This window comes from Podarcis pityusensis (genome assembly GCF_964106645.2).
Source record: "Podarcis pityusensis genome assembly, chromosome: 6".
Classification (NCBI taxonomy): Eukaryota; Metazoa; Chordata; class Lepidosauria; order Squamata; family Lacertidae; genus Podarcis; species Podarcis pityusensis.
Window position 1 is genome coordinate 79,418,400 of NC_138030.1, and position 17,165 is coordinate 79,435,564.

Below are 17,165 nucleotides of genomic sequence, written 5' to 3' on the forward strand. Positions count from 1 at the left end.
TTTTTCTTCGTCTTTTTTTTAATTATGTCTTTATTGTTTTAAAATAAATACATTTATAGAAAAAAAGAAGAAAAAGAAAAAAGAAAACAAACACACAAACAATGGGGGGAACAATAAGAAAAAACAACAATAATAGTATAACAAACATCATTTATACACCCAACAATGCAAATAATTATGGATCTTGTAAAGAGAAAATTTAAAAATGACTTCCAATTAGTCTCACTGTACTTTGTCTATTGGTTACCTTATACCGCACAGTTATATATTTCTTATATTGTCTCTTTTTACATCCCTACGAACTTTATTTCCACAGAGCTAGAGCACTCCATAATACCTTTACCCAGCTGCAACTCACTAGCAACGGCTGCCTTACTCAAACTCAAGAGAGCCTCTTTAGTGCTGGCTAATGTCTATTCCCCCCCCCCCCCCCGTCAAAAAAAAATCGGCAACTAAGACTAAGGTGTATTTTTTGTCTTTGTGGAAGCCGCCCAGAGTGGCTGGGAAAACCCAGCCAGATGGGCGGGGTACAAATAATAAATTGTTGTTGTTGTTGTTGTTGTTGTTGTTGTTGTTGTTGTTGTTGTTGGCAGATTTAGAGGCCTTCCTAGAGCCTCTCGAATCTACCTACACTACTGCTCTGATTATTATTGGCAGAGACTTCAATGCCCGAATGGGAACAGATGATAACTGTCTATACACTCAGTACAACCAGTTCCTGGACCATGATAGCCAGACACATATAGGCGTTACACGCCTTTCTAAAGATCACAGATGCAACTTTTCAGGGCTCTGCTTAGCCCTGATCGCAAAACGGAGGGAACTGTTAATACTAAACAGCATCAAAGAGGGGGATCGACCTGGGGAATACATCCCTATGAACTGGTCAGTTACTGTTTATACAATACAAGGGTCAGTCTAGTTCTTCCAGGAGGTTTCCTTTTGTACCATTTTTTAAAAAGTATTGTTAAAAATTCTCCATTCCTTCTTTGCTGGCTCACCTGTATGCTCCTGCTGGGCTGCTCTGTGCCAAGCTACACAAAGGGAAAGGAGAGTCGGGCAGCCAGGCGGGGCGTGGACATGCACACACCACACACCTGTGCCCGTGCCCACTATCACTGCTGTGCTCTCTTGCTCTTCTCAGAGGCAAGCCGGAAACAGAGGGCAGCATCTAGCTGGGGAGAGGCAGCAAACCTTGGAGATGAGAAGGCAGGTGGGATGGGGGAGAAGATATTGAAGGTTCTGTGCCCCCAGAAAAAAATTAGGGGGGCATAGAGTTGGCATCTATGTCCAGCACTCATGCCAATCTCCCCACCACCTCACCCTCTTCTTCCAGTTAGCAGCAGCCAGCTCAGCTGTTGGAAGGTCAGGTGAGCACTGCTATCCCCCCATGAACAACTGAGACACAAGCCAGCTGAAATACTTTCTTTCACTAGTATGAATAGTCTCTTGCCATTGTTATAGGACGGGAGCTGTTGCAAACATGTCCGTTTTGCAGGCTTCTCCAATAACCTTGGAGGTATGAGCTCATACAAGAGGAACTTTCAGTGGGAGGTATGTACCTCTCCTCTGTTTTTCTTTTGGTCTTTGCCTCATAAAAATAAAAACCACGAACAAGCAAAGCTTGCTATCATGGGAAGGCTTCGATGAAAGTCATTTGTAGCCAACAGCACATTGCTAGTTTTCTTTGCTGTATAAACAAAGGGGGGAATCTTTGAAGTGCTTTGTTGAGGCCTGGGTGGCCAACTGACCAGAGGAGGCGGGGGGAAGGGAGACAGCCTCCTGGATTGCTCAAGTATGATGTTCAGAAATCAGCAGGTAGATTTCAGTTAATGTCACTTTTGCACGTTTTTACCCATAAAGCCATTCTTGTTCTGGATAGATCTGTGAATACCTACCTATCTACCTACCTTCCCTTCAAAATCTATCCAGGAGAGGTAACTCTGTCCAGGAGTCCACTGAGGGACCAATGGGCCAACACACCACTCCCAAAGGCAGCCCATGTGGGCATCTAATCCATGTCAGGGGCAATTCCCCAGCAAGTTCGACCCCACCAGGTTCCTATCAGGTAGCAGGCAGGCTGTCGGATGCTAGATACATGCCCAGTGCCTTAGTGAAACCTACTCTTTCCTGTAATAAATAAAGTTGTGGCCTATTTCAGCCAACACCAGTCTCCTGTGCTCATTCTTGTGCCCCCCCTCCACCTGTCACTGCCATTATGCACCTGTGCTGGCAACTGACCAGAGCGAAAGGGGTGGGGACAGCCCCACACAGCTCACGTTTGATGTTCAGAAATCAGCAGATGAATTTATTTTCAGTTAACGTCACTTTTGCATGCTTTCACCCATAAAGCCATTCATTTTCTGCACAGATCTGTGAATGTGTGTGTGTGTGCCCTTCAAAATCTATGTCTGAATCTGCCTTTTCTCACAGATACTGGAATGCAGGAAGCATTTTGATATGTTTAAACTGCCGAGAACTGTGTCACAACATTCGCGCAAGTAGTCTCAGACAGGTGGATCAGATCATTTCCGAATTCACAAAGGTCAAACTCCTCAAGCATCTCCAATAATATTAGCACATCATCCTGCTCTTAAAGTCATACCTTGTTGGAAAGCTGCGCCTTCCAGTTTGACTCCCTTTCCACAGCTTCTCCCTTGCTATTTCCCATTCCCCTCCCCCCAAATTTTCTGATTTTTATTTTCTTGGGAGGGCAGAAGCGATGCTTCTCAAAGTGGCCCGTTTTTGTGTATCTTTGTCTGCATTCCCCAATGGCTGAGCCATCCTTGTTTACAAATCTACTCATCCCACAATAATTAGGATCATTTGGGCTGAAGGATTGCGCTTGTTCTCCACCAGCCTAACTCCCACCAATCTGCTCACAAGCGGAATTAAATGAAGCAAACTCAAAGCAGTTCTCATTTGAATAACTGGAAATGTCAATCATGCACCTGCTCTAAGCTGCACATTAGACACATGCTGGAGACCAAAATGCTTTTCTATCAGTTATTGTGGGAGAAGAAGTGCCATTGCTGTTTTTTTGTAGCTTAGCCAGACATGAAGGAGGACCTTCATGTGCCTTTAATAGCTGCATGGCAGAAGAATTGTTGGCAGGTGCAAGCTGTCATGAGAATGAGAATAGTGACCCCTCTCTGCTTGAAATTCACTCCCAACATCATACTGTTTGACCCTTTCAGTGTTACTACAGTGCGTAAGGAGGAACCTGTGGCCTTCCAAATTAAACTGGACTCCAACTCCCATCATTTCCAGAGATGAAGGATGATGGGAATTGTAGTCCAACAACACTTTCAGGGCCCCAAGTTTCCCCATCTCTGCCTTAGTAGCACCACAGACACTTTTTCTTGAGCAACTTGGATGGGGTTTGAATCCCACCTTGGCCATGAAGATTAGTGGGTGACCACTGGCCCGTCACACACTCTCAACCTACCTTCTCACAGGATTGTTGTGGGGATTAAATTTGGGGGAGAACCATGTATGCCCCCTTGAGCTTCTTGGAGGAAATGTGGGGCACAAAGGCAATGAACAATATTAAATAAAGCAATAATAAGCTGGTATTAGAGACTGGGGGTAAATGAATCAGTCTGTTTCTAGTATCACATTCCCACGAGTTCATTCATAAATCTGAACTTCCTTCTTCCACATTAAATTCCTTTTTAAAAAAAAGAAATCAGCATTAAACTCTCTCTGCAACTTCTTGTGACTGGCACTTCTTGGAATGCCCTGGGAGTCACATCATATAGCATTGCTCCCAGAGCATTCTGGGAAGTGTGGCCAGTGGCAGCAGCCAGAGGAGGAGCACTGCTGAACCAGCTTCCCCATGTCACCCATTGCTGTCAGGTACCAAGATGAGGAGGGTCAAGGCAGCAAGGAGCTTGGCACAGAATAGGCACAGTGGCAGAGCCAATCTAACACTCCTACCTCGGTGCCTACACTGTGCCCAGCACCCTACTGCCATGTGGCTACACCTCACGATATCCAACAGCAATGTACAGCTTTAGGAAACCAGGTCTGCAATGAAGCACAAGGCTGTGTCTATTAGTTTCCCAGCAACTGGTAATTCCCAGAAACTGGTATTAAGAGTGGAGGTACAACACAGACCTCACGGCTAGTAGCCAGTGGTGAAGAATGGTCCCATACATCAACTGAAGGAACAAGAGCCAACAAGCAAGACCACCTAGGAGGGAAGACCAGCCTGGCCCCAACTGGATAGACATGCCCACTTTTAATTAACCGCTTCATTCTCACTTTGTAAAACTGATCTGTCATAACTGCATTACTACACTTCTGCATTTTCTTTCCCACCTTCCCGTTGTCTTTGTGCATCTCATGTCTTTCCCTTCCAGTTTGTAAGTGTGACAATGCAAGCTTCTTTTGGAAACCATCATTGTCTGGGAAACTAGCTAAAAAACAAACACAGCAAATCAATAAATAATCAACTTGATTTTTAAAATTTAAAGATATTGTTGAAGGGGAGGAGTGCCATCTTTATCTTTTACTAGTCTCTGCTCCTTACAACTACCACCACTGAGAGACACACAGAGAGAGAAACAGAGAAGTTTTCTGCTGCTTCACAAGCTCAGCATCTAAGTCCTCTAAGGCGAAATTTCACGCGCCTTTGTGGTATGACTCAGCCGGAGAGCACAGATGTAGCAGTGTCCTCATTATATCTGTTACCTTATGGCTTTAGCAGTTCTGGTTCACACTTGAATCCATTTGAAAGTCCTCCAAGTCCTTCCCTATTAGGCTCTTTGTAAAGGAAGATATCAAACAAAAATATGTTATGCTAGCAGAAAATGTCACGCTTTAAGTGAAGGCAAGTTAGCAGCATCCTTATTATACACTCATAAGCAATAGGGACTTTTATTGATGTTGTTATGAGTAAAAGGCATGTAAGCGAAGCAATTTTGAAGGAGGTTTTTACTACCTCTTCTATCCCCTTGAAAGGACCAGAAGTGCAAAAAAAGAAGAAGTAAAAAACAGGGAAACAGCTGCCTACATATCCTTTACTGAAAATGGTAGACCAACAAAAGGGCAGTGCTTTTTCTTCCTGGGGGGGGGGGATGCAGGGGTACGCATACCCCTAAACATTTTGTGAATCTAAGTTTGGCCTCATTGAGGGACAATATTTCAATGTGAGTAGGAAAATGAGAGTACCCCTAAACATTTTTTTAGAAGAAGAAAAAGCACTGTGAAAGTGTATACGTTCAAATGGATAGTATGAATCATCCAACAATTGCCAGTCAAAAGACTAGATGCTTGCATTTCAGTATGTTACTAAGGCCCACTTCATATGTTACACAGTAATGGAAGCAGCTCCCTGATGAGTCCACTTATACAATAGACAAGTGTGTAGCATTCATATTTTGTGTGTGCCCTTAGGTAACCCCAGTGCTATTTTTCTAGGAAAAGAGGTGCCACAACCAGGGCCATCTTTACCCAGGGGTGCAAGAGGTGCGGGGCACCTGGGCGTCAAATTCGGGGGGGCACCGGGCGCCCACCGCTGAAACCGCCTAAGCTCTTAACTATCTACCTGTTATGAAATAATAATTTTGATCAAACTAGAAAAACAAAATACATATATACCTAGGTATTACCGAAATGTATACCTACTGTTTCCCTAAAGGACTTTCGACTTTGTGCACTCATTTACCAGAGACGAGCCACGCCAGCAGCGGCACTTGTCATTCACAACACCGCCACTTGTCAGACTCAACGATGGCGCTTGTCATTCGCAACAGCACCGTGCACGCAAAATTAACTCTTACATCAAAATTGTATTGTATTGAGCTGCGCTGCTATGCGGCAGCGGGGTCAGTGGCACCTTTGACACTGCTGATGTTTCTCCTAAGTAGGTGCCTAAACAATACTTATAAGTTTAAGTGTGGTGGTGTTGTATACTTAAGTATAAGTGTATTGTAAATAAATGAGCAAATAAAAAAGTTTATTTCTTTTTCCTCCTGTCTTTCGTAAATAAGAGTTATGGTGTAAGAGTGGTGTCTGACATAAGCATAATAAAAGTTAATTTGGGCATTAAACTAAATTTGGGGGTGCTGGGCGGATCTTTGCACTCCGGCGGTGCATATGCTAAAAACAGCACTGACCACGAACACCTCCCTTGTTCTCTTATAATGGCAATGGCACCTGCCTGAGAGGTGTCAGATCTGAGCTCCAGTGAGTTCTGGCTGAAGAAAAGCCCTGAGTAACCCTAAGAGTTATTGAAGCCAGAGGTAAAAGCACATGCATGGGAAGGGATGCTGTGGATGCAATGAAAGTGTGTGAAGGGTGGGGAGTAAGGGTGAATACGGCTGCTGTGTGAGAGAGTCCTTGCTAGCATTGCTTGGTAGTGACAGACACAGAGGCAGAGGAAGACCATATAGGTAGCACCAGATGAGGAAGAGACAAGTGTCCCAAGCAGACAAGAACCTCACCCAATAACCCTGTGGTTACTGAAAAGCAAATCACTTTCCACTTACAAATTGTAATGGGATCCGCAAGTGGAAATTAAAGTAAAGTCTCTTCCAGATGATCCATTTATTGAGAATTCACCCCGATTTGCTTGCTCCAAGATATCATGGAGTTTATACCATGTTAGGGTATTTGTTCCGATTTGTTTTCAGGGTGATTATACAACAATGTACATTCATCCTGATTTGCCTGCATGGTGGTCATGTACCTTCCTATCAAGCAGTGGTTCACCCGACACTTTTGATTGCCTTCCCTCATCCACATTTCCTCATCACAAGAAAAAAATCCCTTTTAAAAGTTGCATCAGAGCGTTTTAATCCACTTTATTTGTGCAAAGCTAAATTTCCAATATGCTATTGAATTCCACCCACAAAAGACTGATCTTGTGGTGACTGTGATCCCAAACAGGCTTACCTGAAAGTTATCTCTGGAAGTACTTGTTTCAGACAAAATAAGTTTTGGGTACGAGTATTGAAATGAAACCTAAAATTATTTCTCTTTCAAACATCTAACCCTGGACAAAACTTGATCCTTCCCAGTGAATGCCGTTTTCCCTTTCTGTGCTCAGTCACAAACACACAGTGACAACACTGACACGCATATCATTTCTTCCTGGTGCTGAGATTGGCAGAGTGGGTTTGCATACTACAGGCTTGATGCCAAGAGCATAGTGAGAAACTCCCACCAGTTAATATATCCTGCACTTTGTTGAACTCAATAGAAGATAAGAGCTCAAAATATGTCTCTGAATACCAGTTGCTGGCAATTGTGAGTGGGCTGATTGCTGTTGCAATCGGGTCCTGGTCATAGGTATCTGGTTGATCAACTCCAAAATGCTGTAGTTGATGAGCCCTTGGCCTGATATAGCCTGGTTTTTTCTTATGTTTCTATGTGTATGCCAACTGACTCTGACTTTGGCCTTGGATCAAAATTCCTAAATTTATCTTCCTGCCCCTCTCAACTCATGTCTTTCCAGAGTATACCACCGGTTTGTACCCACCATGTTGGATGTGCTTCCACCTGCCCTCACAAGAAGATTTGTGCATGCAAAGAAGAAAAAAGAAAACCCAACCCATAGCAAATTCCTAATACGTGGGTTTTAACTTAATCAGTCATGTTAAAGAAGGGCATGAAATGAATGATCAAAGCAAACCCATGATCTGTAAATTGAACAAGAAAGATAAAGAAGGCAGCTCTATCACAATCTTGTAATTCTGCCGAGTAATTATCAGCTCAATTATCTGATACAAAATGTGGTCTGACTGGGCTTTTGTTCTTTTCCAGACAAAACTAATGTATGCTCTCTCTTCCTATTAAGATTAGGGATTTGTAAAACCTCTCCATTTCCCTCATGGATATTTCTACTTCCCACAATGCTGGTGTGAGCAGGAACATTTTTGTGGCTATGCAACGTTAGTTTTTGTTTGTCTTTCCACATTCAAAGCACAAGCCTTACATCATGCTTAGATTATCGTTCACCAGTTCCTCCATTCAAAATTCAGCTGGCTATTGTATTCCATTTCACACACACACCAAACAAACAAACAAACAAACAAACAAACCTGAATGCATAGCGGAAACTGTGACAGATTCCACAATATAGCCTGGGAACAAGTAGAGATCAACCCTCAGATAGGAGTGGACTTTGGTCTTTCAAATTTCAGTGGTGCCCTGTGTGAAGCTAAAACTCGGCGCCCCCACCTCTTTCCTTCTGTTCTGCTCATAGCTGAAATGCCCTGCAGCACCCCCTAGGTTTGGCACCTGGTGCAACAGAACCAGTTGCACTGCCCTAAATCCTCCTCTGTCTCAGATCATGCAAAGTAAGAACTGGCATGATTCAGATCCACATTGTTTCCACAAGTCCTCGCCATGTGTACCCCAAGGTCTCCAATATGCCTGAGACATAATGATTGGCTGGAGGCCCATAAACTTAAAAAGCAAGGCGTAGCACCATCTGGGGACAGCACAAGTCCTGCCAGATAGGGTGGCCACTAGCAAATCACTGAAAAGGAGGAAATGCTTCTCCAAAAGGAAGGGCAATGGCACATGCAACGTGCTACTATGTGATGATGCTAGTTCAAAACTAATTATTCTCTCTTAAACATAAATACAATACCCCCCACCATATAGAGAAGACTCTATGCCTACTCAGCCTGCTGTCCAGGTACTAACTGCTGATTGGCAACTTCAGGACCACTGTTCTTCCTTCATTAAATTAGACACCCCTTCAAATAGGGAACTGCCACCTGTAAAGTAGGATGCATGGCCACCCTAGCCCAATGGCTTAGGACTTGTTGCTTGGAATTGTGGAATATTTACAATGCAGTCAAACCAATAGTGCATGTTTACTAGATGGGCACATGATAGGAGTTGAAGCTCGCAGCGTTTTCCTCTAAATTTGCTAGAGAGAACTCTGAGAGCCGCTCCCGCTGTACCCTGACAGGGGGAGGGCATAGCCTTATATAATCTTCACACTTTCTCTTTGCTCTTTCACCTCATTCCAGCAAAGTAGAACATTTTAAACTAGACTAAATCTTTGTGACTGGATTACCATTTTAAGCCTGCCTGAACAAAGCTGCTGTTATCTGTCCTTCTTCAACAAGAAATACTGAGTGAGTAAATGTTATTTTTACCTTCTACAAGACTGTTTGTGGGGCAGGGAGAGAGAAAAGAGGGAAATACCAGGAGAATCCAATCCACCTTAAAGCATCCTGGGTTACTTAAACTAAAAGGCTAAAAGTAGCCTATCTAAGCTTCCTTTTAAGCTGCAAAGGGATGCACTCTTCAGAACTCACAAATGTGAGGAAGGAATGATAATATCCAATAAATATATCCTCTCCTAGCATCCCTACAGGAACTGAGGGGAAGTTGATGGAAATCAGGGGATCCCACTTGCAGAGGAGAAAGTGCAAGCATCCTTTTGGATCCAGCTGTTTGTTCCTCGCATCTCTGGTGTTCCTGGGATGGAAAAAAAGATCAGTAAGGAGATCAGTAACTTGTGGTTCGAGGACCCGACCCCCGCGATGTGAAATGAATACACAAGGACACGTGATATAAGGTTAATGGGCATGGAAAGGCCACAACTTTATTGATTACAGCAGGGAAAAGGTATTGGCTTAGGCATTGGATCTCTAAAACATGTGGGTTTATTCACCAGTAGGTGGAGCCTGTTGATGCTAATCCAACTATAGGCTCCCCCCTGATGTCACCGAGGGTCGTGCCATGGCCTCCCACCAAGCAGGCATCGGACAGAACACACGACCGCCAGATTCCTTTAACGGAATACCCAAAAATTGAAGGCATAGGCGATGGCCACACCTAGCCCTTCGACACACCACAACACATTATTCCAATGCCTAACCTACCCACCAATACCACAAAAGTTGTGACGATTGCTACGAGGTAGGTGAAAAAACCAAAAAGCCAAATGCCAAATGGAAAAACTCCTACCAGGCCCCCTGGACAACCAGGGCGACCAACCTAAGGTCCATAGCAAGGCCAATGACCTAAGCCCTAACTCTAAGGGAGTGGAGGGTGGGTGACTCGCGACGAGACGACGGTGAAGAATGAGGCCAGGGAGAGGCTGGCACCGCAGCATAAGGCTGCTGAACACGCCCCCTCCGAGGCACCTGGTTGGATGCCTGCAGAGGGGGCATGGGCGCCAGCCAGGTGAGGTGGAGGCAGGGGGCATCCGCCCCCTGCTAGGGGCGGTGCTCGGGCTCCCGCCCACAACCACTCCCCTCTCTTCCAGGGAGGAGAGTCTTTAGCAGACAATGTTCTCTGAATGTTCAGACTTCCCAGTCTATCAGTCTTCCTCTCTGAGGGAAGCCACCGGAGAGTGTAGTGCATGGGTCGGCAAACTAAGGCCCGGGGGGGGCAGATCTGGCCCAATTGCCTTTTGGATCCGGCCCATGAATGGCCTGGGAATCGCTGCATGGATCGGCATGGGGATTCTGATCGTTTGGGCTGTGCCATTTCCCCCCTTCCTCTCACACACCGTGGTGGCACCTCCTCCCTCCCTCCTCCGGGCTTCTCCCCGCCCTGCCTAGAGGAGGAAGGAGGCAGGGCTTTGTTGAGCCACAGTTGGCTGAGTGCCATTTTAAGCAGCCCCTCTCTGGAGCCAGCCCTTTTGCATCGCTCATCGTCCCACCGCCACCGCCGCCAGCCCCTGCCGCTCGCAAGGCACCCGTAAGCAGCCACTGGGGCTCGTCCAGTGCTGTGGAGAAGGGAGGGGAGAGTCGTGGGGGGGATCCCCCCCAAAAAAAACATAGTCTGCTCCCCCATAAGGTCTGAGGGACAGTGGACCGGCCCCCTGCGAGCCAGTGTGGTGTAGTGGTTAAGAGCGGTAGACTCGTAATCTGGTGAACCGGGTTCGATTCCCCGCTCCTCCATATGCAGCTGCTGGGTGACCTTGGGCTAGTCACACTTCTTTGAAGTCTCTCAGCCCCACTCACCTCACAGAGTGTTTGTTGTGAGGGAGGAAGGGAAAGGAGAATGCTAGCCGCTTTGAGACTCCTTAGGGTAGTGATAAAGCAGGATATCAAATCCAAACTCTTCTTCTGCGAAAAAAAGTTTGCTGAACCCTGGAGTAGGGGGTGTGTCAGGTTGCACTCTCAGTTCACACAATGCAGCAACTTCAAAAAGGTCTGGCCAGCCCTCTGTGTGAAATGACAGTACTCCCTACAATGTCAGAAACCATGGGAGAGTTCTTTGACAGGCAAGCTGGTGCAGAAACCAAAAGCACTGGTGTGGGGATGATACCCTATCCATCTCTCAAGTTAACAGTACAAATCCATGCAAACCCAGAACAGTTTAGCTCCATGATGATTTCTCTCTCGTGCTCCACAGCGATGATTAAGAAAAGAATTAAAATGTCAGGCTGGGGCCCACCATATGCTATATTTATTCATTCAATACAAAAGCGTGTGTTATAGAGGCAGGTGCTGCTGATTTTGCTGGTGAGAGAAAATAACAGATACAATGAGAGGCAAAGTGAGATCCTTTGTTGAACGTAGGAATCAAAAGAGAGGCTGCTGCAGATGGAAATACTCGACAAGGACAATTCCTTTCTTCCAGTGCAATCGGCAGATTAATTTGTGCTGCCTTCTTGTAACGCACACCTGATGTTCTGAGTCCTCTGTTCGTCTCCAGGGCACCTTGGATAGACAAGCTTCCTCCTGGAGGTAATCTGCCATCAAGTCTGTTTCTCTGCACAATTGGCAAGTGGCTAGTCCGGGGCACCATCTATGTGACAGAATCCCAGATTAAGCACTGCAAGCCTGGACAGGAATTGGCACAAATGGTTCCTCAGATGGGGCAGAGTTGCTATACTCGGTTGCTATTGCTTACTGGGAGAGAGAGGGGGAGTGGCTGAAAGAGAGTTGACATGGTACCAACATACCGGCAGAACCAATCTAGCACTTCTGCCACTGGGTTTGCATTTCTCTAACCTCCCAGTAAGTAATAGTGACCTGCCTGCTGGGAAGCTAGCACAGTTGCTCTGCCCCAGCCAGCAAGTCACTTTTGGGTACTGACTCAAGGGCCTGTCAGGGACTGGACAGAGGACAAATGGTGGAGACCCCCCTCCTCCCCAGCCCCAGGGAAGAGGAAGACAGTATAGATTTACAACAGTGGTCACAGCTCAGAGGTAAATGAGGGGCAAAGTTGGGAAATAATGCAAGATGAGAAGGTTGAGGAAGAGGCAGAGAAGCTGACTGATACATTATCACTAGAAAGCATTCCAGACCCACCATCTCCCAGAACCCAGTGAGCATTGAAAATAGGAGAGCAAAGGGCTTGGAGGCAAATGGCCCTAAGTGGCCACCATAAGGTGGGTGGTGCTGTTGACGACTGAGAAGAGATGTGGGGTGGAGATGACTTGGAGCTCACCATTACTCCAAGAGGCTGTATTTCTAAGCCTCTCTGTGTGAATATTGAATAAAAGACAATGGTAAGAACTTTTCTTGTCAACCTATTCCTAGCAGCCTACCGTGGGGGTGGGGAGATCAGTTTCCCTGACGCCTGACAGGTCCTTCCCTGGAACATAGTAAACTGTTCTACACTGAACCAGACTATTGGCCAATCTAGCTCAAGATTGTCTACACACTGACTGGTAGCAGTTCTCTAGGGTTTGAGGCAGGGGTCTCTCCAAGCCCTACCTGGAGATGCGAGGAAATGAACCTGGGACTTTCTCCTTGTTAAGCAGAAGCTGTACTATGGAGCTGCATCCCTTCCCCTGCTGGCCTTGTCCCAGTTCAGTTATTGCTCTTCTACATGGGAGAGGAAGAGTGGGAAATAGGACTTGGCAATATCTGGTTTTCAACATCATGAGATATCAGCAATTTAAACATCACAATATACGGATATATCATTATGTCTTTAATAAGGATGGAGCTATTTTCCAACTTTATGATATATCACCAGCCAAGCATCATGATATACTGATATATCCCAATGTCTGAAATAAGGATGGAGCGGTTTTTCCAACTTTGTGATGCATCACCAGCTAAACATCACAATATACTGATATCTCCCAATGTCTGAAATAAGGATGGAGCTATGTAGAAGCATTGGGCTGGCTTCACGGTTTTTCTCACATTGTGATTTTGCATCACACACACACACAAACATCATGATTTGCAATATATTGCCAGGTCAAAAACTATGAAACCAATATCACAATATGGACTTCAAACCAATTTTGGGCAATATATCAATATATTGCCCAGCCCTAGTGAGAAACAGAAATTGGACTTCCGGGTTAGCGCCTCTGGCAATGGCGGATTTCCTCTGATCGGGAGGAATCCGCTCCGTGAGAATTAGGGTCTGGACCGCCGCGGCGAGGCGGAGACCCACTAAAAACCACAGGCGGGAGAAGCCTGTGGACGTGGGATTCGGCTGGCACCTTTCGCGCCTCCCCTACTCGCGGGGAAACCCGGTTTCGGGGATCCGGAGCGACGTGGGGTGAATGGCGCGGTGCTTCAAATCGACTGCTCTTTTCACGGAGTGAAGCCGCATTGCTGTTGCCGGAGAGCGCTGACTTTTTCCTGTGGACAATTGGATTTTAAACAACTGCCCGTGAGTAGAACGGAAAATTGGACTATGAAATTTCTGAATTTGGCACCGAAGCGGGAAGGTCTAAACAGGAAGTCCGCCTTCCGCTTTTGTAAATAGATTGAAGCAAAGACATGGCAAGCTAGAGTCTGGAAAGTCATTTGTAAAGGATTAAATTTTCATCATTTAAAACTACTGAACCCCCCTTGGAAGCAGGAGAAGAGGGGGGAATCTTTTTTAGACTGTCTAAACCTGCAGAGGAGAGAGTAAAGAAAGGTAAATTTCCACCGTCTTGAACCTGGGAGCGGGGTGTCAGGACAGACGTTTTGGGGAAGTTCATTGACTGTGGACAAACGTTTTTGACAGATAGTCAAAAAAAGAGAAACATATTGATTCCATTGTTCCCTTTTGCATTTAAAAGGAACAAAATATCCGAAAAAGGAAAGGAACTTTGTTGCTAGATCTGCTTTTAAAAAGACGGATACAAATGGAAATTGTTTCCCCTAGAGGGAGCTTGTGAAACTGTTATTAGAGTCGAACTGGGGTGCTTTGCAGCTGTAGAGATTAAAGATCATGGGACCAGACTTTGACCTTGAACAAGAATGTGCTTAGAAGAAGCTTTAGTGCTTGCTCTTTGCAAGACAAGTGCTTTATTGGAACAGTTACATGAGAAGATGGATTTGATGACTGTTGCAGTTGGAAATTTTGGAGAAACAGTGAATACCTATATAGAACCCACTCAGGAATTAATCCAGGAATGTGCTTTGACAGATCAGATAAAGGAGGAGGTTGTTGCTGAACCTCAAGTAGATGAAATGGAGAGAGCTGCGGCCCAGCAGGAACATGAGTTGTTGGATTTGACGAATGAACCTGGAAAAAGTCAGAGTTGGAGAGATGGAGTTCTGTTTGGCTTGGAGATGGGGGGCTGGATGGATCCCCCTATGCAGGGATGTTTTGACCTTTCGAGTCTGGCTTTGGGCCGGGGGGAGTTGGGAGTTGTGGGGGCCCTTAACTTTGGAGGGACTTTGAAACATGCCTTTAAATATCATATGGATTTCAGTGTTGACTATGGAAAATGGGCTGACTTGTCGAGAAGGGACAAAGATATTGTCAAGTTGGAGTCTCCCCGAGAGAAAGGAAGGAAATTAAGAATAAGATCAGCAGAAGACAAAGTAAAGTACAGGTATAAACATGAAGGAGACCTGTGGAAGGGACATGGAAAAGACTTAAGAGCCTCGGATAGAAGGTCACCAGGTTGATGGACTAGATGGATGGGATAGAAAGGACTGACAAAACCCGGGACCAGGAAGAAGAGACGATGGATGAAGATTAGAAGAAAGTTTTAAAAATTTATTCAGAAAATTATCGTAAAATTAATGAGTATTAGAAAAATGTTGCAATGAAATTATTTGGCTTCAGCAGAAATGTTAAAAAGAATTATGTAAGAATATGTTATGGTTAAAAGAATTAGGTATAAATAAGACTTAAGTTTTAAGCTTTAGGGTTTTTTATGGTAAGATAAGGTTAAAATAGATTAAGGTAATTTAATGACAGAATATTGTGAAAGATGGAAAGGATTTGCTGAGATAATTAATAACTAGAATACAAAAAAGGGAGGTGTGAGGAGGTCAATGAAATAAGTTAATGAAAGTTAAGGATTTGGGAATATTGGATTTGTTTTTAATTTTTTTGTTTATTTTGCTTTTTGATTTTGATGTATTGTGTGTTTTGTTTTCTCTCTTTGACTTTGGTTTTTATTGATTTGTATTGTTTAATTGCTATTTTTATCTACCTTTTTCTTTCTTTTTCTTTTTCTCTTGTTTCTTCCTTCTTTTTTCTCTGTAATTTTAAATTCTCAATAAATATCATTTAAAAAAAAAAAGAGAAACAGAAATTGTGGTGGGTGGGTTACTGCCTCTTTAAACTGGATATGGACTAGACAACTCTCCAAACGGAGACCTTCTCCAAAAAGAGGGGTTGTCTTTGCAAAGCAAAGCACATGGCCACCATATTTTAGGCAGCAAAATGTCTTGGATCAGTCCTGGTCAGCAAGAACACAGTAGCACAGCGAAGGAAAGAGCAGGAAGACCTGGCAGATGGCTATCCAGAACAGCATGTGTGTTTCCCCCCCCCAGCTGTTTTTTTCTTTTCTTTCTCTCTTGCTGGAAAGAAACATTCTTTGGACTTTTCTCTCTCTTCTTTTCTTAGGCTCATGTCTGTGTAAATCAGAAATAACTGAAGTCTCAAAAGATACATAGTACTAGCGCAGGTGAGGGGAGACACATCATTCATAATTACTTACAGTGTACTTGACATAGCTTAAGAATGATCCCATTTTAAATAACCATTCTGAAGTTGAAAAATAATTTGCTGCATACTAATGCAATAAGTGGTGGGTAGATTCTATCCATATTCCCTGTGTAAAAATAATTGGCATAACTGTTTGAAAGAACAAGAAATATTCCCTGTGTATGAAGCCTGGCTTTTTCAGAATTGCACAGAGACTCGTGCATTGCCCTATAAAATCATCTGGTTAGAATTCTGCACTAATTGCCTTAATCAGCACAACCTGAAATCATATAGTCCTTTTCCATAATTAAGCAATAGAACATGACAAGCAGAGTTTTCAGCGTGACAACATAACAGCAAAGATCATGCATCTTAATTACAAATATTAATAGATGATACACATATCTAATAATATGCTGCACTGATGTTCTCAGACTTATTCAGAAAGCTCTACTATCCTCGTAGTAGTTTTTAACGTAGGAGTTCACATTAACATACTGCATCACAATTAATGTAATTGAAAATTGTGTGTATTAGAAACATTTGCCACTTTGAAATATTAGCATATGTGCTTGCCCCCCCCTCCTCCGCATCAGCCTTAAAGGGGAAAGCAGTGCTGGATTTAGAGTGCTGTGGGTAGTTCTCCTGCACAGGGCAACAAGCTGAGGGAGTGCAAAACAATGGTAACAATAAATCTATATTTGTATGGGTACATACTGAGAAGTTCCATTTAAAAAGCAACAGTACCAAAAGAATTTTCTGTGAAAACAAGAAATATTTGGGAAGAGGTGTCAAATGTTGTCCTCGCTCAGGGCACCATATTACCAAAGCCCACCCTTGGGGAAAGGCAGCTAGGGAGGAACAGCTGCATTGCACAAAGGAAGAACAGTTACCTTTATCACTATGTAGTCATCAGTGGCCTACAAGACACATGGATACTCAGGGAACAAAAAATGGAATGCAGGTAAAGGGAGAAGGAGATTGTGAATGGCGACAACAACAAAAAAGGAGGGCCTAATGATGAGTCTCATCCTTCCTGCTTCAACTAACAAAGTACTCATCAAGCTTCCTGAAAAAGCAGGAGGAGGTTTGGGGTTCTCTGAATAGTCTTAGATTGTTCTTCCTCAGTCTCTGAATTAAACTAAAAACAAAATAAATGTTACAATGCTTTAAAAATGCATATTGAAGAAGATGCACGCATTTAGAAATGTATGTTTTAGAGAAAATGTTTAAAATGTGTATTTAAAAGTGAATTTCCACAGGATTTTTTTTTTTTAACTAACAGCTAACACCACCACAGATTAATGAAGAAATGGGACACAAATTTGCACATCACC